The sequence below is a fragment of the Coregonus clupeaformis genome, chromosome 16, assembly GCF_020615455.1.
Source record: "Coregonus clupeaformis isolate EN_2021a chromosome 16, ASM2061545v1, whole genome shotgun sequence".
NCBI lineage: Eukaryota > Metazoa > Chordata > Actinopteri > Salmoniformes > Salmonidae > Coregonus > Coregonus clupeaformis.
Window position 1 is genome coordinate 40,922,434 of NC_059207.1, and position 27,876 is coordinate 40,950,309.

Genomic DNA, 27,876 nt, shown 5'->3' on the forward strand with positions numbered 1-27,876 from the left:
TAATGCAGATAACGAGTGGAGGACAGAGGAGCCTCTTAAAGAAGAAGTTACAGGTCTGTGAGAGCCAGAAATCTTGCTTGTTTGTAGGTGACCAAATACTTATTTTCCACCATAATTTGCAAATAAATTCATAAAAAATCCTACAATGTGATTTTCTGGAATTTCTTTTCTCATTTTGTATGTCATAGTTGACGTGTACCTATGATGAAAATTACAGGCCTCTCTCATCTTTTTAAGTGGGAGAACTTGCACAATTGGTGGCTGACTAAATACTATTTTCCCCCACTGTATATGACCGAGGAACATGTGATAGAATCGGACAGGTTGCATAACCGCTAAATTGCTAATACTAAGTTTATTTTGCCCAATATACGACGGGGTGGGCTTACTGGGCTATCGGGTTCACTAACAGAAGCACACGGCTTGGACAGTTGAACTTGTACAGAAGGAGCCTCACAATGTCGGGGTCTGAGTTTGAATCTTTGGAGAAGACATTGGAGTAACATATTCCAGATGAGGAACTGAAAGAAGTTAATCAAATCTTGTTTGGAAAAGAAACCAAGTGAGTTGCAGTTGAATTCTGCACTCGGCCCTATCAGGCTGCAGAAATCTTGTTGTCTGTATGTTGAGCCTGGTCTCATAGACGACATAACATAGTAAAAGTAAATCCGGGACATGTAAATTAAAATGATATGTTAAGTTTGGTAAGGTTACATAAGACAGAAGGGTACTTAAGGCAAAAACGAAAGGAGGTTGGTTGGGGTGGATGGGTGGGCGCAGTACGTAATTTGAGCCGGATCCTGCCGGGACAGGATCCTGCACCTCTCCATTTAGGACTGTTTCGTTACGGAACCCATTTGCCAGGATCTGGTACCTCGCTTGGCATGAAAAATTATTGTCACTGTTTGCAATGTAAAAATTATAATAAAAGCAATCAGAGTTAATTCAAGTTGCCTCCTCTGTAATTCTCCTGCCCCCTAAAAAACGTAATGTGAAAACGTGCCTGATATTCTAAGAATTGATTCGAGTTGGGCCGGCACGGGTTTATGGTTTGCGCAACATTGTAGCCTATAGACCAATGCGTCGCCATTGCTGTGGTGAGAGAGAGAAGCGTGCCTGTATCTCTCACAGAACTGGAATGGCATTCACTTTCTATGATCTCTGTCCCTCTCTCTGCTCTGATGGACATGAGCCTGCAACTCTCATCTCTCCAGCATTGCAGTTCATCATTTATTTTCTTATAGACTCATAGGTGCTGGATGTGCCACAGCACCCCTGATACATTTAAATATATTTGCCAAAGTTATAAAATTACTGCTGTCTGTTCAGAAAGAAATTAAATAATTCAGAAGACTACACCAGGAGTAGGCCTATAATTTAGCCACAGAGGATCAATAGCTTATTATTTTTTAAATAGCCTAGCTGTGGATTATGTGTAGCCCAATCACAAGGCCTGCCTACAGTTGGGAACGCGCGGCAAATCTGGCCGTGAACAGAATGCAGCCAAAACAGGCCTTTTGCAATATTTCAAATACAGTCGCGGGAAAACACAGATTGGAAAGCAAATGGCTCCTTCTGAAAAGAGAAGGATAATCTGCCTGTAGCGCAAAATAACCTGCTCAATATTCTCTGTCGAGGAAGGGGGGCTAAAGGGGGGTTTTGACAAATAAGGAGAAAGTGGGAGGGGAGGGGGGGTACAATAAGCAAGAACACACCCCTCCAAATGTAAACAATGCATAACTAAGTAGCCATGTGCTATGTTGTCCTTACACAGTCCTAGGAACCGTTAATTACAAAATAAATGTAGATTAAGCTTGAACCCCGGGCATGGTTGCTTGCAGCTATATTGTTTAAATAGTTTTGCATTATCGTGTCCAATAGGTGACTAAATTAGTAACAGTTGCCGTGTGATTGAAACTGGATACAATAAATAAATAAATAAATAAATAAATAAATAAATAAATAAATAAATAAAAACTGCATTAGTCTGTATACACAACCCTAGCTTGAACCCCACCATGGCTGCTTGCAGCTTCATTGTTTAAATGTTTTTTCATTATGGTGTCCAACTGAGGACCACTGTAAATTAGTGATAGGTGCCTTGTGACTGAAAACTGGACATAAATGTAATTAATTAAAAACGAAATTTATTAAAGTCTGCAAAGATAAATAATACTGCATATTTTCACAGGCTGCATATTTTCACAGGAGGGGAACATTGAACATTAGCTCACACCAGATGCCACACCTGTACAAAATGTGGAAAACAACACAGTGAAATAAATGACAGGATAATGTGTGCCCCACACCATCACAGTACAATTGCTCCACTGTCTGTATGTCCCCTGTATACCTACTGTGCAAGTTAAGGTGCTAGAAGATGGACTAAATTACAAGACATACAAGTTAAAGGTTAAACTGTCCCTTTGTTGTAGACAAAAATAAGATGTAATTGTATTCTATTCAACTCATGACTTTCTTTTACAGTTCATATTTCAATTTCATACATTGTCGATATATCCCTTTCCCTATTGCCCCTGCCTCACACAAATTCTTATATGTATTTATTTTCATTTAGAGGGGTCTTTTTACATATCCCTCAAACATATCCCTTTCCCAATTTGAATGTATAATAAAGTAAAATAAACCTTTACCGTGCCTCTTGTACTCATATATTTTGCACTTAAAACAGTTAAGTACATTTCAGATCACCATTAACTTTTTGAAGTTTTGAAGAGGGGGCCATAGAAATTACAGGAGTGTCTGTATAACTGTCCCTTTGTAGTAGACAATTGTAAGCATTGCTACAGATTAGTTACAAACATCAAACTTAAAACACATTTCAGCAATGTCCAAATATCTGTTCCTTTGGAATAGATAATTGTTAGCATTGGTTAGACAGGCCCACATTGAAAAAATAACCGATGTCAGGCTGGTGACTCACCTCAGACCTGTTTGTCATGGGAGTTCTTGCCAGTAGTCATAGGCTACAGACAATATAACTCAGAGGGTCCTCAACACCCACAAGCCTCTACACTGTCTTGGTAGAGGGGAACAAGGTGAATTGTGAACTATACTGAACAAAAATATAAACGCAACATGCAACAATTTCAAAGATTTTACTGAGTTACAGTTCATCTAAGGAAATCAGTCAATTGAAATAAATTAATTAGGCCATTTCACATGACTGGGCAGGGGTGCATCCATGGGTGGGCCTGGGAGGTCATAGGCACACTTGGCAGCCAGGCCCAGCCCCCTCAGACGATCCCGCAGGTGAAGAAGCTGGATGTGGAGGTCCTGGGCTGGCATGGTTACATGTGGTCTACGGTTGTGAGGCCGGTTGGACGTACTGCCAAATTCTTTAAAATGACGTTGGAGACAGTTTATGGTAGAGAAATCAACATTCAATTCTCTGGCAACAGCTCTGGTGGACATTCCTGCAGTCATCATGCCAATTACACGCTCCCTCAAAACTTCAGTCATCTGTGGCATTGTGTTGTGTGACAAAACTGCACATTTTAAAGTGGCCTTTTATTGTCCCCAGCACAAGGTGCACCTGTGTAATGATCATGCTGTTTAATCAGCTTCTTCATATGCCACACCTGTCAGGTGGATGGATTATCTTGGCAAAGGAGAAATGCTCACTAACAGGGATGTAAACAAATTTGTGCACAAAATTTGAGAAAAATACGTTTTGTACGTATGGAATATTTCTGGGATTTTTATTTCAGCTCATGAAACATGGGACCAACACTTTACATGCTGCGTTTATATTTTTTGTTCAGTATATTTCCAAAAGGATTGTTTCACGACCACCCTAAAAGTGGCTCAGTTTCCTTCAGCACCTCGCCCCTTAGCATTTCTCATCTCTGCCAGCCACCTTAGCAGAACTTAAAACATAGTTATTTTCAGTTCACAATTAACATTTTGAAGTTAGAGGAGGCCATAGAAATAACAGGGGTGTCTGTATAACTGTCCCTTTGTAGTAGGCAATTTTAAGCATTACATATTCATGCCACACATTTGAGTGAAATGCTGATAAGTTACAAAATGTCACGCTTAAATGTCACTTGTCAGCATGGGTTAGACAAGCAAACACTGGACTGTCGTTAGTCTGGTGTCTCAAGCAAGTCTGTTATGAATTGTGCCCTCACCCAGGCTGGGGGCATGTCAGTTTAAATGCCCACATACAAAGGGGCATCCAGAAGAATAGTGGACATGCAAAGAAGGGGGTCGGGCGATGGTACACAGCGTCTGGCCAATCCACTGCTGGCTGTCAGCTCACACTGGACCAACGTTAGTCTGGTGTCTCTCAAGCAAGTCAGTGATGAATTATGAACTCCTCATGCTGCTCCTGGTAAACAGCGTCCTGCCAATCCATCACTGCTGATGCTTGTTGAGAGTTGCCCGCAAGCGCTGAGAGAGAGAGGCAGAGAGTGTTAAACTACTAATAGTCGACCCAACATAAGCAAATATTCAATTATCCGTAATTCCGTAGGTGGCTCCTCTGTAGCTCAATTGGTAGAGCATGGCGCTTGTAACATCAGGGTAGTGGGTTCGATCCCCGGGACCACCCATACCTAAAAATGTATGCACACATGACTGTAAGTCGCTTTGGATAAAAGCGTCTGCTAAATGGCATATTATTATTATTATTATTATAAACAGCGCCTGGTCAATTCACTGCCGCTGCTTCTTGTTGAGAGTTGCCCGCCAGTTCTCTGGAAACCAGCTGCATTCAAGGGAGAGAGAGAGAGTTCAACTACTAATAGTTATCCCAACATTAGCAAATATTAAATTACTATTTCTAAGCTTCTAAAGAACTCACCTCAGCACTTTCTGAGGCATGCCATGGAGGCAGGAAGGACATCACCCTCTTCTGCTGGTTTCGCCCCACTGGGGCAAGGACAGAAGCCTGGGGTCGATACAAGGGGACATGGGGTAGATCATCAGGGACAGGGGCCGAACGTGAGGCAGGAGGGTACGCTGGAGGTACCTGTTCGTCCGAAGGGTTCATACATAATTCATACAGAGAATACATAAGTGACAGCTACAGTACTAAACATTCTCAACACCATGAGAGCAAATCTACAGCCAAGCAGCAGCATGATTGGTAAGTGACAGCTGCTAGATTTAGTTATGTATCTATAGGACAAAGAATGCATAGGCCTATATGACAGATACAGGAAGAGAGTGTCATCATGGAAGGGTTTTCATCTGTGCAAAGCACACATTGCATTTATGGAAAGCATGCATGTAAAGTTGTGAAACATTTAACGCATGTCAGATCTACATGGCCAAATAGCTATCATGGTCCAAACACATCAAGAAAGTCAGGAAGAGGGCATGACAACGCCTTTTCCCCCTCAGGACTGAAAAGACTTGGCATGGGTCCCCAGATCCTCAAAAAGTTATACAGCTGCACCATCGAGAGCATCCTGACCGGTTGCATCACCGCCTGGTATGGCAACTGCTCGGCATCCGACCGTAAGGCGCTACAGAGGGTAGTGCGTACAGCCCAGTACATCACTGGGGCCAAGCTTCCTGCCGTCCAGGACCTATATACTAGGCGGTGTCAGAGGAAGGCCCCAAAAACTGTCAAAGACTCCAGTCACCCAAGTCATAGACTGTTCTCTCTGCTATCGCACGGCAAGCAGTACCGGAGTGCGAAGTATAGGTCCAAAAGGCTCCTTAACAGCTTCTACTCCCGAGCCATAAGACTGCTGAACAATTAATCAAATGGCCACCCAGACTATTTGCATTGACCCCCCCCTTTGTTTTTACACTGCTGCTACTCGCTGTTTATTATCTATGCATAGTCACTTTGCCCCTTCCTACATGTACAAATTACCTCCACTAACCTGTACCCCCGCACATTGACTCGATACCGGTACCCCCTGTATATAGCCTCATTATTGTTATTTTATTGTTTATTTTATTTTAACTTTATTTTATTTGGTTAAGGGCTTGTAAGTAAACATTTCACGGTAAGGTCGTATTCGGCGCATGTGACAAATAAAATTATTCTTTAAGGTTGCAGCCCCTATCATCGCCAAGCCTGTCTCTCCTCTCTGGGGAGATTCCCATTGCTTGGAAGGCAGCCACAGTGTGTCCTTTATTTAAAGGGAGAGATCAAGCTGATCCTAACTGTTACAGGCCAATTTCTGTTTTGTCCTGTTTATCAAAAGTGTTGGAAAACTTGTCAATATTCAGCTGACTGGCTTTCTTGATGTCTATAGTATTCTCTCTGGTATGCAATCTGGTTTCCGCTCAGGTTATGGATGTGTCTCTGCAACCTTAAAGGTCCTAAATGATGTCACCATTGCCCTTGATAATAAGCAATGTTGTGCTGCTATTTTTATTGACTTGGCCAAAGCTTTTGATACTGTAGACCAGGGTTCTTCAATTCCGGTCCTGGAGGGCCGAAACACTTCAGTTTTTTATTTCTACCTGGTTGTTAATTGTACTCACCTGGTGTCCCAGGTCTGAATTAGCCCCTGATTAGAAGGAGAGGATGAAAAACAGAGGTGTTTCGGCCCTCCAGGACCGGAATTGAAGAACCCTGCTGTAGACCATTCCATCCTTGTCGGCCGGCTAAGGAGTATTGGTGTCTCTGAGGGGTCTTTGGCCTGGTTCGCTAACTACCTCTCTCAAAGAGTGCAGTGTATAAAGTCAGAACATCTGCTGTCTCAGCCACTGCCTGTCACCAAGGGAGTACCCCAAGGCTCGATCCTAGGCCTCACACTCTTCGCAATTTACATCAACAATATAGCTCAGGCAGTAGGAAGCTCTCTCATCCATTTATATGCAGATGATACAGTCTTATACTCAGCTGGCCCCTCCCCGGATTTTGTGTTAAACGCTCTACAACAAAGCTTTCTTAGTGTCCAACAAGCTTTCTCTGCCCTTAACCTTGATCTGAACACCTCCAAAACAAAGGTCATGTGGTTTGGTAAGAAGAATGCCCCTCTCCCCACCGGTGTGATTACTACCTCTGAGGGTTTAGAGCTTGAGGTAGTCACCTCATACAAGTACTTGGGAGTATGGCTAGACAGTACACTCTCCTTCTCTCAGCACATTTCAAAGCTGCAGGCTAAGGTTACATCTAGACTTGGTTTCCTCTATCGTAATCGCTCAACTTTCACCCCAGCTGCCAAACTAACCCTGATTCAGATGACCATCCTACCCATGCTAGATTACGGAGACGTAATTTATAGATTGGCAGGTACGGGTGCTCTCGAGCGGCTAGATATTCTTTACCATTCGGCCATCAGATTTGCCACCAATGCTCCTTATAGGACACATCACTGCACTCTATACTCCTCTGTAAACTGGTCATCTCTGTATACCTGTCACAAGACCCACTGGTTGATGCTTATTTACAAAACCCTCTTAGGCCCCCCCCGTCCCACCCTATCTGGGATACCTACAGCAGCCCTCATCCTCCACATACAACACCCATTCTGCCAGTCACATTCTGTTAAAGGTCCCCAAAGCACACACATCCCTGGGTCGCTCCTCTTTCCAGTTAGCTGCTAGCGACTGGAACAAGCTGCAAGAAACACTCAAACTGGACAGTTTTATATCCATCTCTTCATTCAAAGACTCAATCATGGACACTCTTACTGACAGTTGTGGCTGCTTCGCGTGATGTATTGTTGTCTCTACCTTCTTGCCCTTTGTGCTGTTGTCTGTGCCCAATGATGTCTGTACCATGTCTTGTGCTGCTACCATGGTGTGCTGCTGCCATGTTGTGTTGCTACCATGTTGTTTTCATGTTGGGTTTCTACCTTGCTGTGTTGTCGTGTGTTGCTGCCATGCTATGTTGTTGTCTTATGTCTCTCTTTATGTAGTGTTGTGTTGTGATGTGTGTTTGGTCCTATATTTATATAATTTAATTTTTTTAATCCCCCATCCCCGCAGGAGGCCTTTTGACTTTTGGTAGGCCGTCATTGTAAATAAGAATTTGTTCTTAACTGACTTTCCTAGTTAAATAAAGGTTAAATAAAAAAAAAAAAAAAAAAAAAAGCTATGATAATTTTTATTTAACTAGGCAAGTCAATTAAGAACAAATACTTATTTACAATGATGGCCTACCCGGCCAAACCCGGACGACGCTGGGCCAATTGTGCGCCACCCAATCACTGCCGGATTGTGATACAGTCTGGAATTGAATCAGGGTCTGTAGTGACACCTCTAGCACTGAGATGCAGTGCCTTAGACTGCTGCGCCACTCGGGAACCCAAATGCATGCAAACCTTTATTATGAAGGAGATTTTTTTGTTTTTGTTCTGGTACCTCAGAGCCTCCCAGGTCTCTCGGGCTCAATTTTTGTTCCAGCACCTCCCACCTTACAAATGAAGCACTGGGTGGGTGTATAATGGGAACATCTAACAACCCAAAGGTTGTGTGTTTGAATCGCATAATGGAAAACGTTAGCATTTTAGCTAATTTGCAACTACTTACTACTTTTTAGCTACTTTGCAACTACTTAGCATGTTAGGTAACCCTTCCCCTAACCCTAACCCTTTTAGCTAACCCTTCCCATAAACCTAAAGCTAAGTCTAGCAACCCAAAGATTGCGTGTTTGAATCCCATCATGGACAACTTTAGCATTTTAGATAATTAGCAACTACTTAGCATGTTAGCTAACCCTTCCCCTAGCCCTAATCTTAACCCTTTTAGCTAACCCTAACCCTAATGGGAACATCTAGCAACCCAAAGGTTGCAACTACTTACTAATTTTTAGCTACTTTATAACTACTTAGCATGTTAGCTAACCCTTCCCCTAACCCTAAACCTAACCTTACCCCTTTTAGCTAACCCTTCCCCTAACCCTAACGCGAACGTCTAGCAACCCAAAGGTTGTGTGTTCAAATCCAATCATGGACAACTTTGGCATTTTACCGAATTAGCAACTTTGTAACTACTTATTACGTTTTAGCTACTTTGCAACTACTTAGCATGTTGGCTAACCCTTCCCCTAACCAAATCAAATCAAACTGTATTTGTCACATGCGCCGAATACAACAGGTGTAGACCTTACAGTGAAATGCTTACTTACAAGCCCTTAACCAACAATGCAGTTAAGAAAAATAAGTGTTAAGTAAAACATTTAAAATGAAAAGGAATAACAATTAATTAAAGAGCAGCAGTAAAATAACAGTAGCGAGGCTATATACAGGGGGAACCAGTACAGAGTCAATGTGCGGGGGCACAGGTTAGTTGAGGTAATTGAGGTAATATGTACATGTAGGTAGAGTTAAAGTGACTATGCATAGATAATAAACAGAGAGTGGCAGCAGCGTAAAAGAGGAGGTGGTTGGGAACATCTAGCAACCCAAAGGTTGCAAATACTTACTACTTTTTAGCTACTTTGCAACTACTTAGCACATTAGCAAACCCTTCCCCTAACCCTAACCATTTTAGCAAACCCTTCCCATAACCCTAAAGCTAATGTGAACATCTAGCAACCCAAAGATTGCGTGTTCGAATCCCATCATGGACAACTTTAGCATTTTAGATAATTAGCAACTACTTTGCATGTTAGCTAACCCTTCCCCTAGCCCTAATCTTAACCCTTTTAGCTAACCCTAAACCTAATGGGAACATCTAGCAACCCAAAGGTTGCAACTACTTACTACTTTTTAGCTACTTTATAACTACTTAGCATGCTAGCTAACCCTTCCCCTAACCCTAAACCTAACCTTACCCCTTTTAGCTAACCCTTCCTTTAACCCTAACGCGAACGTCTAGCAACCCAAAGGTTGTGTGTTCAAATCCAATCATGGACAACTTTGGCATTTTGGCTAATTAGCAACTTTTAACTACTTACTACTTTTTAGCTACTTTACAACTACTTAGCATGTTAGCTAACCCTTCCCCTAACCCTAAACCTAACCTTAACCATTTTAGCTAACCCTTCCCCTAACCCTAACGCGAACGTCTAGCAACCCAAAGGTTGTGTGTTCAAATCCAATCATGACAACTTTAGCATTTTGGCTAATTAGCAACTACTTACTACTTTTTAGCTACTTTGCAACTACTTAGCATGTTGGCTAACCCTTCCCCTAACCCTAACCTTAACCCTTTAACCTAACTCCTAACCTTAACCCTAACCCTTAGCAACCTAGCTAATGCCCGAGCAAGGAGGAGGAGCAGCCTCGGCTGAATTCGTGACAGTACCCCCCCCTTGACGCGCGGCTCCAGCCGTGCGCCGACACCGGCATGGGGGGCGGCCAGGAGGACGCGGAGCAGGGCGAGTCGGATGACGACGGTGGAAATCCCTCAGCAGGGAGGGATCGAGGATGTCCCTCCTAGGAACCCAGCACCGTTCCTCCTGACCGTACCCCTCCCACTCCACGAGATACTGCAGGCCCCCCACCCGATGACTTGAATCCAGGATGGAACGGACCGAGTACGCCAGTGCCCCCTCGAATGTCCAGTGGGGGCGGAGGGACCTCCCGCACCTCAGACTCCTGGAGCGGACCAGCTACCACCGGCCTGAAGAGAGACACATGGAACGAGGGGTTAATACGGTAATCAGGAGGGAGCTGTAACCTATAACAAACCTCGTTCAATCTCCTCAGGACTTTAAATGGCCCCACAAACCTGAGGACCCTTTCCAGCACCGACCAGCAGTGTGTCCTCTATGGCCACAGTTGGTGCAGGAAACTGCCCCCCTTCCGGTCACCCTTAGATCAGCACCTCCGAGCTCCATCGGTGTAGAGTCGGAAGTGCTGGGGAATGGACTGGACGGACCCTGATCCGGACGTCCGTGGGTGGCCAACAGGTTATCCAGTCGTATCGATAAATCCACCAGCTGGTCCAGGTTAAGGGTGGTGTCCCTGCAGGCCAGCTCCTGACGAACGTCCTCCCGTAGGCTGCATCAGTAATGGTCGATCAGGGCCCTCTCATTCCATCCCGCGCTGACTGCCAAGGTCCTGACGTCCAGTGCGAAGTCCTGTGCGCTCCTCTTTCCCTGTCTGAGGTGGAACAACCGTTCTCCCGCCACTCTCCCCTCCGGTGGATGATCAAATACCGCCTGGAAACGGCGGGTGAAATCTTCATAGAGCACCGATGCCGCGTCTATTCCTCCCCACTCAGCGTTGGCCCACTCGAGCGCTTTCCCCGACAGACAGGAGATGAGGTCGGACACGCTCTCGTATCCCGAGGGAGCCGGGTGGATGGTTGCCAGGTAGAGCTCCACCTGGAACAGAAAGCCCTGGCACCCGGCAGCAGTTCCATCATATGCCCTCGGGAGCGAGAGCCGAATCCCACTGGATCCAGGTGGTGAAGGGGTGGATAGCGGTGTGAAGTGAATAGTAGTGGAAGGAGGTGTAGAAACCCCCCCCCCCTCCCCCCTCTCCCATCGCTCCATAGTCTGTACCACTCGATCCATGGCTGTGCCAAGAGTCTGTAGCATGGTCGAGTGCTGCTGGATGCATCCTCCACTGATCCTGGAGGAATGGATGTACCTGCTGACTCCATAATGGTGCGTGATTCTGTCATGCGTCAGTGTGTAGCGGTAGGACGGAGTCAGGCGCAGGACACAGAACTGAGTCAACGACGTACTTTACTTGTCACAAGTAAATAAACATATTTTCCACGCAGGGAAGAAAATACAGACTCACATGTCAATGACAACAAAACAACGAACAATCACACACAACACCATGAGGGAACCAGAGGGTAAAATAGGGAAACAAATTATCTTAATTGGAACCAGGTGTGTGCAATATAGACAAAACAAGTAGAACACAGAAACATAGATCGGTGGCAGCTAGTACTCCGGTGACGACGAACGCCGAAGCCTGTCCGAGCAAGGAGGAGGAGCAGCCTCGGCTGAATTTGTGACAACATATTGTACGACTTGCAATTCGTAACATATCATACGAATTGTAATCACAAATTAATACATACCATACGAAACATAACATATCATATTAAATGGAGTGTCTCGGATATACACTACCGTTCAAAAGTTTGGGGTCACTTAGAAATGTCCTTGTTTTCCATGAAAACATACATTAAATGAATTTGAATAGTAAATATAGCAAAATTAATAGGAAATGTAGTCATTGACAAGGTTAGAAATAATGATTTTTAATTGAAATAATAATTGTGTCCTTCAAACTTTGCTTTCATCAAAGAATCCTCAATTTGCAGCAACTACAGCCTTAAAGACATTGACATTCTAGTTGTCAATTTGTTGAGGTAATCTGAAGAGATTTCACCCCATGCTTCCTGAAGCACCTCCCACAAGTTAGATTGGCTTGATGGGCACTTCTTACGTACCATACGGTCAAGCTGCTTCCACAACAGCTCAATAAGGTTGAGATCCGGTGACTGTGCTGGCCACTCCATTATAGACAGAATACCAGCTGACTGCTTCTTGCCTAAATAGTTATTGCATGGTTTGGAGCTGTGCGTTGGGTCATTGTCCTGTTGTAGGAGGAAATTGGCTCCAATCAAGTGCCGTCCACAGGGTATGGCATGGCGCTGCAAAATGGAGTGATAGCCTTCCTTCTTCAAGATCTCTTTTACCCTGTACAAATCTCCCACTTTACCACCACCAAAGCACCCCCAGACCATCACATTGCCTCCACCGTGCTTGACAGATGGCATCAAGCACTCCTCCAGCATCTTTTCATTTGGTCTGCGTCTCACAAATGTTCTTCTTTGTGATCCAAACACCTCAAACTTCGATTTGTCTGTCCATTTTGAGCCTGTAATCGAACCCACAATTGCTGATGCTCCAGATACTCAACTAGTCTCAGAAGGGCAGTTTTATTGCTTCTTTAATCAGCACAACAGTTTTCAGCTGTGCTAACATAATTGCAAAATGGTTTTCTAATGATCAATTAGCCTTTTAAAATGATAAACTTGGATTAGCAAACACAATGTGCCATTGGAACACAGGACTGATGGTTGCTGATAATGGGCCTCTGTACGCCGATGTAGATATTCCATTAAAAATCTGCAGTTTTCAGCTACAATAGCCATTTACAACATTAATAATGTCTACACTGTATTTCTGATCAATTTGATGTTATTTTAATGGACAAAAAAATTGCTTTTCTCGAAAACAAGGACATTTCTAAGTGACCCCAAACTTTTGAACGGTAGTGTATGTACAGAATAATACGAAATGCTATGAGGCCAGGTTGATATGCTACCAGAGAAAATACAGTAGATTGTGTTTTATAACTATTTGGACAGTCTGTACTCATCAATGAGGTTTAGCCACATTTTGACACTGCTATTATAAAGTGAAAAATATAGGAAAATGTTGCTGTCTCTTCATTTTTCCTCTTCAATCATTCCTTTGCAGTCTGATGTTCAGCAGAGTGAGTAAATTATTTACAGTCAAGTGGACTTTGATCAATCATTGTCCTTTCAACCAACCCCTGTCATATTAGTGCCTGTAAATGGGGGCAGTATTGAACCCTGGTTTTAATGTCTATGATTGAACCTTTCATGGGGACAATCGTCAGTCTTTATTATATATGGACATTAAGCAATCCACACACTATCTGCCTGGCAGGCTGGTGCCACCTGGCAGCCATGGCCAAATTAAAGGGATGGTTCAATCAAAATCGTGTAGTATTTTGTTAATTACTCTACTGTTAATACAATCACACAAAGATGCACTTATTTGTTGGGTTTACCAGCAATTCATATAGGTGTTGCTGAGGGTCTGTGAAGCCAGATGAGAGTCAATGAAGTCACTTCTGTCTAGGTAATTAGGTTTAGCTGACCTTCTGGCCCTCCGCGGTTTAACGCACATTTGACAATTTCTTGCAGGAAGTTTGATCTGCCAGCATGTGCAGTGGAGGCTGCTTTGGAGCGGGACTTTGAGCTTCAGGGGTACTTGTTTGAAGCGTCCCCGGAGCAGCTCAGACCCCCGAAAAACGTTTGGGTTCATTCAGAACCGCATCGTTCTGCCCACTGATGCTCTTGTCCTGGATCAGGTTAGAGAGTAATGACTACTTGGATTCAATCTCTTTACCAACCAAAGCCTGCTACAATATTGTTTGCATCTATGGCACTCTCTCCTTCTTCTCGTTATATGTGCATGTAAAGTTACAATTGGGTAAATCCATTTGAATTCAATCACTTTTTCACAGCAACCCTTTTGATTAACTCAAAACATTCCATATTTGCCCATGGAAAAAGTGGTCAGAAAATGATTTTTTTGACCTGATTGCCAAAACATTCAGGAAGTAAAGGTGCTCAAAGTTGACCCATTTTGCATACCCCACCAAACCATGAGACATCCATGTCTTAAACCTTTAATGTAAATTATCTAAAAACGTGTTAACTCAGATTTAGTTCATATTCACATATGTTGTAGCTTAGACCCTATTTCACATCATCTGAGGTTTTTGTGTTGTGCCCGCCATCGGTTGAGACACAACATGCTCTTGAATACAGGGTGGGTGTCATTTCAACCATAGAAATATAATTCATAGAACAGATCTATCCCTTCAGACCACTGCAATTTACTGGTACACCCTTGAAATTGAATAGAAATGTAAACTTCTAATTACTATCACAAGATGACCGCCGGTCAACCCACCATTGAATATCAACTTAATGGCCAGGTTTCCTATGGAGGATTGACAGGACTAGGGTTAGGGTGGTATGGTGGGGTATGCAAAATGGGTCAACTTTGAGCACCTTTATCTCTTGAATGATTTGGCATTCAGGTCCAAAAAGTCACTTTCTGAGCCCTTCTACAATGGGAAAATATGTATGGAAGGTTTAGTTCAAATCAAAATGGGTGCTGTCAAATACTTATTGAATTTAAATGAATTTACCCTTGAAGTCCTTGCTATGAGCAGTGTTGAGAAGATGCATGGGGCTTGTTGACTGATCTCTGTGTTCATTAGTGCAGGCTGCTGAGGGGAGGACTGCTCATAATAATGGCCAGAATGGAGTAAATGGAATGGTTTCAAACACATCATATGTTTGATACCATTCAATTCACTCCATTCCAGCCATTACACTCCATCCCAACCGTTATAATGAGCTGTCCTCCCCTCAGCAGCCTCCACTGGTGTTCATCCCTCTGCCCGGATAACAGCACTCCACAAAAGGAATGGTGAGATGGTGGATGTGGCGGCTCTGTGTGGGGTCAACACTGTCTGCTTTCAGGAGGCCTGGGGTGAGATTACTGATCTGTCTTACTGGGGTAGCCTATTGGAGTTTTCCATACCTTTTCTTTGTGCAATCTGTTACAGAGAATAAGGATACAAATTGTGCTTGTTCACTTTACTGTACAGTAACTGTTGACTTGTGGCCTTATAACAGGGTGATATTGGATCAGCCAGGGTGATAGCATCTGGGTATACGGCAGAAGGTCAATTTGTCGTTAATTGGTCATAGGGAAGTCAACAGCACACCAAACACAGTTTGTTGTCCTATTTGTTTGGGGTCCTAGACATCATTATGTGATGAAAGAGGAGTGCCTTACTCTGGCCCATTGCCCCCTTAGAGTGTCCTAGTACAGCAGAAATATACTAAACTCACCCCCAAGTGCTGCACCAGGGAGGTGACCCCCATCCCCACAACTGTGTGCGACAGTGATAAGCATACACAGAGGTTTGCATCAAAATGCTTCACATGGTGTGAAGACATATCATGTGATAAATATTTGGAGCATAGTATGCATATTGTCTGTCCTCTGAGATATATACTTATATGCACAGTTATGTTTAAGTGCTCTCTAGTGTGTGCCTCAATTTTACTGCCCTGAGTTTTAAGAGACAATCCTGCTTTGTTCCCTATCACAGCTATGCCCTTTGCCTTCTGTACCGGGGAGAAAGAACAGTGGACAGAGTTTGCAGAGTCTGCAGAAGGGGTATACACCACCCACTTCTGCCAAGAGGTGAGAGGTCAGGGGTCATCCATGGTACAGGAATGTACCACATCCAATGCAATACTGCTTGTGACTCATACTCTGAGAACAGTCAGAGTAGTTGCCATTTAATAGTATGGGTAGTAGTAAGTATACACAATTTCACTGTGGTTTTACAAATTCCTGTAGCCGTTTCCTGCAGTCAAATGACCTAGTGGCCTCATGGCTGGAATGTTATTTTTCATAATTAATACACTTTTCTTTGTTATATTTCAGTCCTCTGTGACGTATATAAAGTGTAATATTGGGATGCAGACATTTTTTTAAATACATTTCAACTCTATATCTGACGGTACAGGTGTCTTCTTTTTTGTAAGCCCATACCATGTGTGTGAGGTGTATACTTGTTTCAAAGTAGATTTGTTTGACTACCAAGAAACACTCTGTTTGACCCTGATTTAGCCCACTGCAGTAAAAGGTTAACAGATAAGAAACTGTTGTCAAATAATGCCATTGTATAGATTAGAGATTGGTATTGCTCCTTAGTGTATTATTTAGCATGTGAAATAATGTGCCATTATGTTTAATTACAAGGCATTATTCTACAACATTATGTAGGCCTAATTGTTGAGAAACAAAGAGTGATTGTACTCTGGGGTAGTTTGCATGCTGTCATCTAATTCATGCATAGTGAATAATAAATGTTTGTGGTGGGAGTTCATACTCAACTTGGGGGCTAGAACATAAAAACAGCTCCAGTCTGAGATGAGCATTCCAGCACGTAGCTGTGCGCTGTCGTCCACATACGTCTCTATGTTTGCATGTGTGTGTGTGCACGTGTTTGTGCTGATAGAGATGGGCAATTCCAGCCTTTTGTCTTTGTATGATGACTCATGTCTAAAACTATACTCTTGTTTTCTCTTCAGCTGGCAAAGAAATACAAAATGTTAGTGATATCGCCCATTTTGGAGCGAGAAAAGGTACACAATTTACTTTGGAACACAGCAGTAGTGGTCTCCAACACAGGCAGCGTCCTGGGTAAAACCAGGAAGAATCATATTCCCCAGGTGGGATACTTCAACATGGTCGGTTATCAATCTTTTTATAAGTGATCAATCAATGAAACAACTGTATGTATATAGCCCAATTTGTCACAAAGTGACAAAACATACAGTAAATGTCTCACAGCTGACACTATTGATCCTCCCTATGGTGATCTGTGGCTCTGTCCACAACCAATCTATCACCCAGGGAACTGTCTTCATTCTTACAATATGGTTTCCCAGTGAGCCTCAAGGAATTGAAAAGTGAAACCACACAGGCACTAGTTAAATCACAGGGTTCAGAGAGAGCTCGTGTATGTTTGGACAGCACACCTAACCTACTTTACCGTCATACAGTACATTCTGAGCTGTCTATGTCTGAAAGGTTATGTACAGTTGAAGTCTGAAGTTTACATACACTTAGGTTGGAGTCATTAAAACTCGTTTTTCAACCACTCCACTAATTTCTTGTTAACAAACTATCTACTTTGTGCATGACACAACAATTGTTTACAAACAGATTATTTCACTTATAATTCACTGTATCACAATTCCAGTGGGTCAGAAGTTTACATACACTAGGTTGACTGTGCCTTTAAACAGCTTGGAAAATTCCAGATTTTTTTTTTTTTTTTTCATCTTTATTTAACCAGGTAAGCCAGTTGAGAACAAGTTCTGGCCAAGATAAAGCAAAGCAGTGCGATAAAAACAACAACACAGAGTTACATCATTTGAGTCAATTGGAGGTGTACCTGTGGATGTATTTCAAGGCCTACCTTCAAACTCAGTGCCTCTTTGCTTGACATCAATGGAAAATGAAAGGAAATCAGCCAAGACCTCAGAAAAAAATGTTGGGACCTCCACAAGTCTGGTTCATCCATGGGAGCAATTTCCAAACGCCTGAAGGTACCACGTTCATCTGTACAAACAATAGTACGCAAGTATAAACACCATGGGACCACGCAGCCGCCATACCGCTCAGGAAAGAGACGCGTTCTGTCTCCTAGAGATGAACGTACTTTGGTGCGAAAAGTGCAAATCAATCCCAGAACAACAGCAAAGGACCTTGTGAAGATGCTGGAAGAAACAGGTACAAAAGTATCTATATCCACAGTAAAACGAGTCCTATATCGACATAACCTGAAAGGCCGCTCAGCAAGGAAGAAGCCACTGCTCTAAAACCGCCATAAAAAAGCCAGACTACGGTTTGCACCTGCACATGGGGACAAAGATCGTACTTTTTGGAGAAATGTCCTCTGGTCTGATGAAACAAAAATATAACTGTTTGGCCATAATGACCATCGTTATGTTTGGAGGAAAAAGGGGGTTACTTGCAAGCCAAAGAACACCATCCCAACCATGAAGCACGGGGGTGGCAACATCATGCTGTGGGGGTGCTTTGCTGCAGGATGGACTGGTGCACTTCACAAAATAGATGGCATCATGAGGAAGGAAAATTATGTGGATATATTGAAGCAACATCTCAAGACATCAGTCAGGAAGTTAAAGCTTGATCGCAAATGGGTCTTCCAAATGGACAATGCATACTTCCAAAGTTGTGGCAAAATGGCTTAAGGACAACAAAGTCAAGGTATTGGAGTGGCCATCACAAAGCCCTGACCTCAATCCTATAGAACATTTGTGGGCAGAACTGAAAAAGCGTGTGCGAGCAAGGAGGCCTACAAACCTGACTCAGTAACACCAGCTCTGTCAGGAGGAATGGGCCAAAATTCACCCAACTTATTGTGGGAAGCTTGTGGAAGGCTACCCAAAACGTATGACCCAGGTTAAACAATTTAAAGGCAATGCTACCAAATACTAATTGAGTGTATGTAAACTTCTGACCCACTGGGAATGTGATGAAAGAAATAAAAGCTTAAATAAATAATTCTCTACATTTTTAAATGGCAAATATACTGTACTGGATGCAGATATGTACAGACTTTTGGTTGGACTTTTTCCCCCCTCCCTAACTCAGTCCACATTTTACATGGAGTGCGACACTGGTCACAGAGTGTTTCAGACCCACTTTGGAAAGATTGCTGTGAACATCTGCTATGGGCGCCATCACCCTCTCAACTGGTTCATGTACAGTATGAATGGATTTAGATTTGATGTTTGATTTATTACGATCCCCATTAGCCGACGCTAATGGCGACAGCTAGTCTTACTGGGGTCCGACACATAACGAAAAATACATTACAGACAAAATACTTTACAATTTACATACATTTAAAAACATGAACATGTAGTGTTTGTGTGTGCATCTATCAGTTACACATACATGTCAGTACAAACACACAACAAGTAGGTCACATGGGGAAGAGGCGTTGTGCCGTGAGGTGTTGCTTTATTTGTTTTTTGAAACCAGGTTCACTTGCGCTATATAAGATGGAAGGGAGCTCCATGCACTCATGGCTCTGTATAATACTGTACGTTTCCTTGAATTTGTTCTGGACCTGGGGACTGTGAAAAGACCCCTGGTGGCATGTCTGGTGGGGTAAATGTGTGTGTCAGTGCTGTGTGTAAGTTGACGATGCAAACAATTTGGAATTTCCAACACGTTAATGTTTCTTATAAAGACAAGAAGTGACACAGTCACTCTTTCCTCAACTCTCAGCCAAGAGAGACTGGCATAATATTAGCCCTCTGATTACAATGAAGAGCAAGACGTGCCGCTCTGTTCTGGGCCAGCTGCAGCTTAACTAGGTCTTTCTTTGCAGCACTTGACCATAAGACTGGATAATAATCAAGATAAGATCAAACTAGAACCTGCAGGACTTGCTTTGTGGAGTGTGGTGTCAAAAAAGCAGAGCATCTCTTTATTACGGACAGACCTCTCCCCATCTTTACTACCATTGAATCTATATGTTTTGACCATGACAGTTTACAATCTAAGGTAACACCAAGTAATTTTGTCTCCTCAACTTGTTCAACAGCCACACCATTCATTACCAGATTCAGCTGATGTCTAGAACTTAGGGAATGATTTGTACAATGCTCTTAGTTTTAGAGAGGTTCAGGACCAGTTTATTACTGGCCACCGATTCCAAAACAGACTGCAACTATTTGTTAAGGGTTTCAGTGACTTCATTAGCTGTGGTTGTTGATGCGTATATGGTTGAATCATCAGCTTACATGGACACACATGCTTTGTTTAATGCCAGTAGGAGGTCATTGGTAAAAATAGAAAAGAGTAGAGGGCCTAGAGAGCTGCCCTGCGGTACACCACACTTTACATGTTTGACATTAGAGAAGCTTCCATTAAAGAAATCCCAGAGTTATATTAGATAGATAGCTCTGAATCCACAATATTATTATGGCAAAGGCTGCACTGAAATCTAACAGTACAGCTCCCACAATCTTCTTCTTATTGATTTATTTCAACCAATCATCAGTCATTTGTGTCAGCGCAGTACATGTTGAGTGCCCTTCTCTATAAGCATGCTGAAAGTCTGTTGTTAATTTGTTTACAGAGAAATAGCATTGTATTTGGTCAAACACAATTTTTTCCAACAGTTTGCTAATAGCTGGCAGCAAGCTGATAGGTCTGCTGTTAGAACCAGTAAAGGCCGCTTTACCACTCTTGGGTAGCGGAATGACTTTGGCTTCCCTCCAGGCCTGAGGACAAAGACTTTCCTCTAGGCTCAGATATATAAGCAGAGATCTTCAACCCTTCTGCTACTGTTGGAAGACTCAGTGAGCCCATGTGGAGCTATAGCAAACCATTGCTTCACCTGTGGAATAAACCGTGTTGGGACAGTAAATACCACCAAAGACGGGTGTATGTTGTTCCACATGATCTCTTTTACAACCACTTATTATTGAGCCAAGTCCTAGGGGCATTGAAACATCTATTCTATGCTGCCCCCTACTGCCTCCATAGTCCAATTATCCATGATATACTGGTATCCTCTCTTTTGTATGTAGCCTCATACAGTATGCCACTGCCATACTTCACAGCTGGTGAACACAACTACATTATGTATGAGCCATCATAATGCTGTTTTCTAACTAATCTCTCTTGTTTTATGTAGGATCACTTTAACAATGAGTTCCCCTCTGGGAATGGAAAAAAAGGTATGAATCTTTCACTGTTTTTTTTAGAAAAGTGTAGTATCATGCATATTACTTTGTCCTCTCCTGCCTGTGACAAAATATAGTCATTTGCATTTCAGTTTTACAACTAAGTACTCAATTAACACTGCGTCTTTCTGTCAAGAATTTGACATGGATGTCTGCATGAATAGAGATACTTCTAAATAAGTAAAGCATACAAAAGGTATATCCAGAAATGGGTGCGGTCTATACCAGCGTCATTGATAGTGAGCCTCGATGGCATAGACCCATGTTTGATATACAGTTGAAATCGGAAGTTTACATGCACCTTAGCCAAATACCTTTAAACTCAGTTTTTCACAATTCCTGACATTTAATCCTAGTAAAAATGCCCTGTCTTAGGTCAGTTAGGATCACCACTTTATTGAAAGAATGTGAAATGTCAGAATAATAGTAGAGAGAATGATTTATTTCAAATTTTATTTCTTTCATCACATTCCCAGTGGGTCAGAAGTTTTAAATGTTTCTAAGCCTCTTTCTTTTCATTCTTATTCATGGTGCATTTTGCATACAAATGAATAATGTCATTCTTGCCAGAGTTTTACTTGGTAATAAGAAGACCAAGAGATCCATGTTTCCTTTTGTTTTGTCTTATTCTGTTTTTAAGAAGTCATGATTGCCACTTCATTGCCGAAGGAATATCTTGAAATAAAAACGTGTCATGTTGATTTGATACTGATAATTGAAAGATTATGGTATAGTGTAGGGAAGTAGACCAAATGCACATTATTATGATAATCAACAATTATAAAAAGGTAAAAAAAGAAAGGTTTTATATCTGTATTTACAGTTGAAGTAGGAAGTATACACCTTAGCCAAATACATTTCAACTCAGTTTTTCACAATTCCTGACATTTAATCCTAGTACAAATTCCCTGTCTTAGGTCAGTTAGGATCACCACTTAATTTTAAGAATGTGAAATGTCAGAATAATAGTAGAGAGAACGATTTATTTCAGCTTTTATTTCTTTCATCACATTCCCAGTGGGTCAGAAGTTTACATACACTCAATTATAATTAGGTAGCATTGCCTTTAAATTGTTTAACTTGGGTCAAACGTTTCGGGTAGCCTTCCACAAGCTTCCCACAATAAGTTGGGTGAATGTTGGCCCATTCCTCCTGACAGAGCTGGTGTAACTGAGTCAGGTTTGTAGGCCTCCTTGCTCGCACACGCTTTTTCAGTTCTGCCCACAAATGTTCTATAGGATTGAGGTCAGGGCTTTGTGATGGCCACTCCAATACCTTGACTTTGTTTTCCTTAAGCCATTTTGCCACAACTTTGGAAGGATGCTTGGGGTCATTGTCCATTTGGAAGACCCATTTGCGACCAAGCTTTAACTTCCTGACTGATGTCTTGAGATGTTGCTTCAATATATCCACATAATTTTCCTTCCTCATGATGCCATCTATTTTTTTGTTTTTTGGGGGGTATTTTACCCCCTTTTTCTCCCCAATTTCGTGGTATCCAATTGGTAGTAGTTACAGTCCCTGTCCCATCGCTGCAATCCCTGTACGGACACGGGAGCGGCGAAGGTTGAGAGTCGTGCGTCCTCCGAAACACAACCCAACCGAGCTGCACTGCTTCTTGACACAGTGCCCGCTTAACCCGGAAGCCAGCCGCACCAATGTGTCGGAGGAAACACCGTACACCTGGCGACCGAGTCAGCGTGCACTGTGCCCGGACCAGCCACAGGGGTCACTATAGCGCGATTGGACAAGGACATCCCTGCCGGCCAAACCCTCCCCTACCCTGGACGACGCTGGGCCAATTGTGCGCCGCCCCATGGGTCTCCCGGTTGCGGCCGGCTACGACAGAGCCTGGACTCGAACCAGGATCTCTAGTGGCACAGCTAGCACTGCGATGCAGTGCCTTAGACCACTGCGCCACTCGGGAGGATGCCATCTATTTTGTGAAGTGCAGCAAAGCACCTCCACAGCATGACACTGCCACCCCCGTGCTTCACGGTTGGGATGGGGTTCTTCGGCTTGCAAGCAACCCCCTTTTTCCTCCAAACATAACAATGGTCATTATGGCCAAACAGTTCTATTTTTGTTTCATCAGACCAGAGGACATTTCTCCAAAAAGTATGTCCCCATATGCAGTTTTTATGGCAGTTTTGGAGCAGTGGCTTCTTCCTTCCTGAGCGGCCTTTCATATTATGTCGATATAGGACTCGTTTTACTGTGGATATACAGTGGGGAAAAAAAGTATTTAGTCAGCCACCAATTGTGCAAGTTCTCCCACTTAAAAATATGAGAGAGGCCTGTAATTTTCATCATAGGTACACGTCAACTATGACAGACAAAATGAGAAAAAAAAATCCAGAAAATCACATTGTAGGATTTTTAATGAATTTATTTGCAAATTATGGTGGAAAATAAGTATTTGGTCAATAACAAAAGTTTCTCAATACTTTGTTATATACCCTTTGTTGGCAATGACACAGGTCAAACGTTTTCTGTAAGTCTTCACAAGGTTTTCACACACTGTTGCTGGTATTTTGGCCCATTCCTCCATGCAGATCTCCTCTAGAGCAGTGATGTTTTGGGGCTGTCGCTGGGCAACACGGACTTTCAACTCCCTCCAAAGATTTTCTATGGGGTTGAGATCTGGAGACTGGCTAGGCCACTCCAGGACCTTGAAATGCTTCTTACGAAGCCACTCCTTCGTTGCCCGGGCGGTGTGTTTGGGATCATTGTCATGCTGAAATACCCAGCCACGTTTCATCTTCAATGCCCTTGCTGATGGAAGGAGGTTTTCACTCAAAATCTCACAATACATGGCCCCATTCATTCTTTCCTTTACACGGATCAGTCGTCCTGGTCCCTTTGCAGAAAAACAGCCCCAAAGCATGATGTTTCCACCCCCATGCTTCACAGTAGGTATGGTGTTCTTTGGATGCAACTCAGCTTTCTTTGTCCTCCAAAAAGGCAAGTTGAGTTTTTACCAAAAAGTTATATTTTGGTTTCATCTGACCATATGACATTCTCCCAATCCTCTTCTGGATCATCCAAATGCACTCTAGCAAACTTCAGACGGGCCTGGACATGTACTGGCTTAAGCAGGGGGACACGTCTGGCACTGCAGGATTTGAGTCCCTGGCGGCGTAGTGTGTTACTGATGGTAGGCTTTGTTACTTTGGTCCCAGCTCTCTGCAGGTCATTCACTAGGTCCCCCGTGTGGTTCTGGGATTTTTGCTCACCATTCTTGTGATCATTTTGACCCCACAGGGTGAGATCTTGCGTGGAGCCCCAGATCGAGGGAGATTATCAGTGGTCTTGTATGTCTTCCATTTCCTAATAATTGCTCCCACAGTTGATTTCTTCAAACCAAGCTGCTTACCTATTGCAGATGCAGTCTTCCCAGCCTGGTGCAGGTCTACAATTTTGTTTCTGGTGTCCTTTGACAGCTCTTTGGTCTTGGCCATAGTGGAGTTTGGAGTGTGACTGTTTGAGGTTGTGGACAGGTGTCTTTTATACTGATAACAAGTTCAAACAGGTGCCATTAATACAGGTAACGAGTGGAGGACAGAGGAGCCTCTTAAAGAAGAAGTTACAGGTCTGTGAGAGCCAGAAATCTTGCTTGATTGTAGGTGACCAAATACTTATTTTCCACCATAATTTGCAAATAAATTCATTACAAATCCTACAATGTGATTTTCTGGATTGTTTTTCCTCAATTTGTCTGTCATAGTGGACGTGTACCTATGATGAAAATTACAGGCCTCTCTCATATTTTTAAGTGGGAGAACCTGCACAATTGGTGGCTGACTAAATACTTTTTTTTCCCCACTGTAGATACTTTTGTACCTGTTTCCTCCAGCATCTTCACAAGGTCCTTTGCTGTTGTTCTGGGATTGATTTGTACTTTTCGCGCCAAAGTACGTTCATCTCTAGGAGACAGAACGCGTCTCCTTCCTGAGCGGTATGACGGCTGCGTGGTCCCATGGTGTTTATACTTGCGTACTATTGTTTGTACAGATGAACGTGGTACTTTCAGGCGTTTGGAAATTGCTCCCAAGGATGAAGCAGACTTGTGGAGGTCTACACATTTTTTTCGGAGGTCTTGGCTGATTTCTTTTGATTTTCACATGATGTCAAGCAAAGAGGCACTGAGTTTGAAGGTAGGCCTTGAAATACATCCACAAGTACACCTCCAATTGACTCAAATTATGTCAATTAGCCTATCAGAAGCTTCTAAAGCCATGACATCATTTTCTGGAATTTTCCAAGCTGTTTAAAGGCACAGTCAACTTAGTGTATGTAAACTTCTGACCCACTGGAATTGTGATACAGTGAATTATAAGTGAAATAATCTGTCTGTAAACAATTGTTGGAAAAATTGCCTGTGTCATGCACAAAGTAGATGTCCTAACCGACTTGCCAAAACTATAGTTTGTTAACAAGAAATGTGTGGAGTGGTTGAAAAACAAGTTTTAATGACTCCAACCTAAGTGTGTGTAAACTTCCGACTTCAACTGTATGAGCCACACCCCAGTGCAATGTGTCTGTTTTCCATTTACACTCTGTATCCAGAACAGGCCTGGGGCCAGCTGCCATGTTAACAAGTGTCATGTTGCTGAACGTTAGCCTCACAGCACATTCATATCCATAGACCTCATTACCCATGCATAAAGTTGCAGGTTGTCTACCTGTGAAACAGACACAATAGGCCACCTGTCATTCAGATGGGATTCCTCTGACTAGTTTTGTTGAAGAGCTAATTGTCAAGTAGAGTCCTGTCTTTGTTCCTTATAGCTCACTAAGATTTTGGACACTTCTATGGGTCAAGCTATGTGGCCGCTCCTGATGGTAACCGCTCTCCAGGCCTGTCCCGAACCTGTGACGGTCTCCTGGTGACCGAAATGGATCTCAACCTGACCCAGCAAATCAGTGACAAATTTAGTTTTAAGGTGAACTACTGAAATATCACAATAATCTTATTTCACAAGAATTGCACATACTGTACCAGGGGTAATCTTTTACATAATATCATCATGTTTTTGGCAGTAATAGCAGTTCATCACATCCTTCTTGGAAATGCATTTTTGCCTAACAGACATTACTGTCTGGTCTAACCTGTATCATGTTCAGTTACGCGATAACATAACCCTGGTCTATGACATTTGCATAAGTAGTTGGCACTGCTATAAAGCTGTAACTGTATCTGCAGATGACTGGGAGGTACAGTGGGGAAAAAAAGTATTTAGTCAGCCACCAATTGTGCAAGTTCTCCCACTTAAAAAGATGAGAGAGGCCTGTAATTTTCATCATAGGTACACGTCAACTATGACAGACAAAATGAGATTTTTTTTTCAAGAAAATCACATTGTAGGATTTTTAATGAATTTATTTGCAAATTATGGTGGAAAATAAGTATTTGGTCAATAACAAAAGTTTCTCAATACTTTGTTATATACCCTTTGTTGGCAATGACACAGGTCAAACGTTTTCTGTAAGTCTTCACAAGGTTTTCACACACTGTTGCTGGTATTTTGGCCCATTCCTCCATGCAGATCTCCTCTAGAGCAGTGATGTTTTGGGGCTGTCGCTGGGCAACACGGACTTTCAACTCCCTCCAAAGATTTTCTATGGGGTGGCTAGGCTACTCCAGGACCTTGAAATGCTTCTTACGAAGCCACTCCTTCGTTGCCCGGGCGGTGTGTTTGGGATCATTGTCATGCTGAAAGACCCAGCCACGTTTCATCTTCAATGCCCTTGCTGATGGAAGGAGGTTTTCACTCAAAATATCACGATACATGGCCCCATTCATTCTTTCCTTTACACGGATCAGTCGTCCTGGTCCCTTTGCAGAAAAACAGCCCCAAAGCATGATGTTTCCACCCCCATGCTTCACAGTAGGTATGGTGTTCTTTGGATGCAACTCAGCATTCTTTGTCCTCCAAACACGACGAGTTGAGTTTTTACCAAAAAGTTATATTTTGGTTTCATCTGACCATATGACATTCTCCCAATCCTCTTCTGGATCATCCAAATGCACTCTAGCAAACTTCAGACGGGCCTGGACATGTACTGGCTTAAGCAGGGGGACACGTCTGGCACTGCAGGATTTGAGTCCCTGGCGGCGTAGTGTGTTACTGATGGTAGGCTTTGTTACTTTGGTCCCAGCTCTCTGCAGGTCATTCACTAGGTCCCCCCGTGTGGTTCTGGGATTTTTGCTCACCATTCTTGTGATCATTTTGACCCCAGGGTGAGATCTTGCGTGGAGCCCCAGATCGAGGGAGATTATCAGTGGCCTTGTATGTCTTCCATTTCCTAATAATTGCTCCCACAGTTGATTTCTTCAAACCAAGCTGCTTACCTATTGCAGATTCAGTCTTCCCAGCCTGGTGCAGGTCTACAATTTTGTTTCTGGTGTCCTTTGACAGCTCTTTGGTCTTGGCCATAGTGGAGTTTGGAGTGTGACTGTTTGAGGTTGTGGACAGGTGTCTTTTATACTGATAACAAGTTCAAACAGGTGCCATTAATACAGGTAACGAGTGGATGACAGAGGAGCCTCTTAAAGAAGAAGTTACAGGTCTGTGAGAGCCAGAAATCTTGTTTGTTTGTAGGTGACCAAATACTTATTTTCCACCATAATTTGCAAATAAATTCATTAAAAATCCTACAATGTGATTTTCTGGAGAAAAAAAATCTCAATTTGTCTGTCATAGTTGACGTGTACCTATGATGAAAATTACAGGCCTCTCTCATCTTTTTAAGTGGGAGAACTTGCACAATTGGTGGCTGACTAAATACTTTTTTCCCCCACTGTATGGGGAGTATTCAGAGGAGCTCACAAGGGCCACCAAGCATGACTTCAAGCCGAACATTATCAAGTAGATTGATATG

General features: G+C 42.8%; 1 pseudogene; it reads left to right on the forward strand.

The window, feature by feature from the left end:
- The first annotated feature begins 458 nt into the window (after positions 1 to 458).
- LOC121584132 lies at positions 459 to 27,867 on the forward strand (annotated as a pseudogene).
- Positions 27,868 to 27,876: the final 9 nt, after the last annotated feature.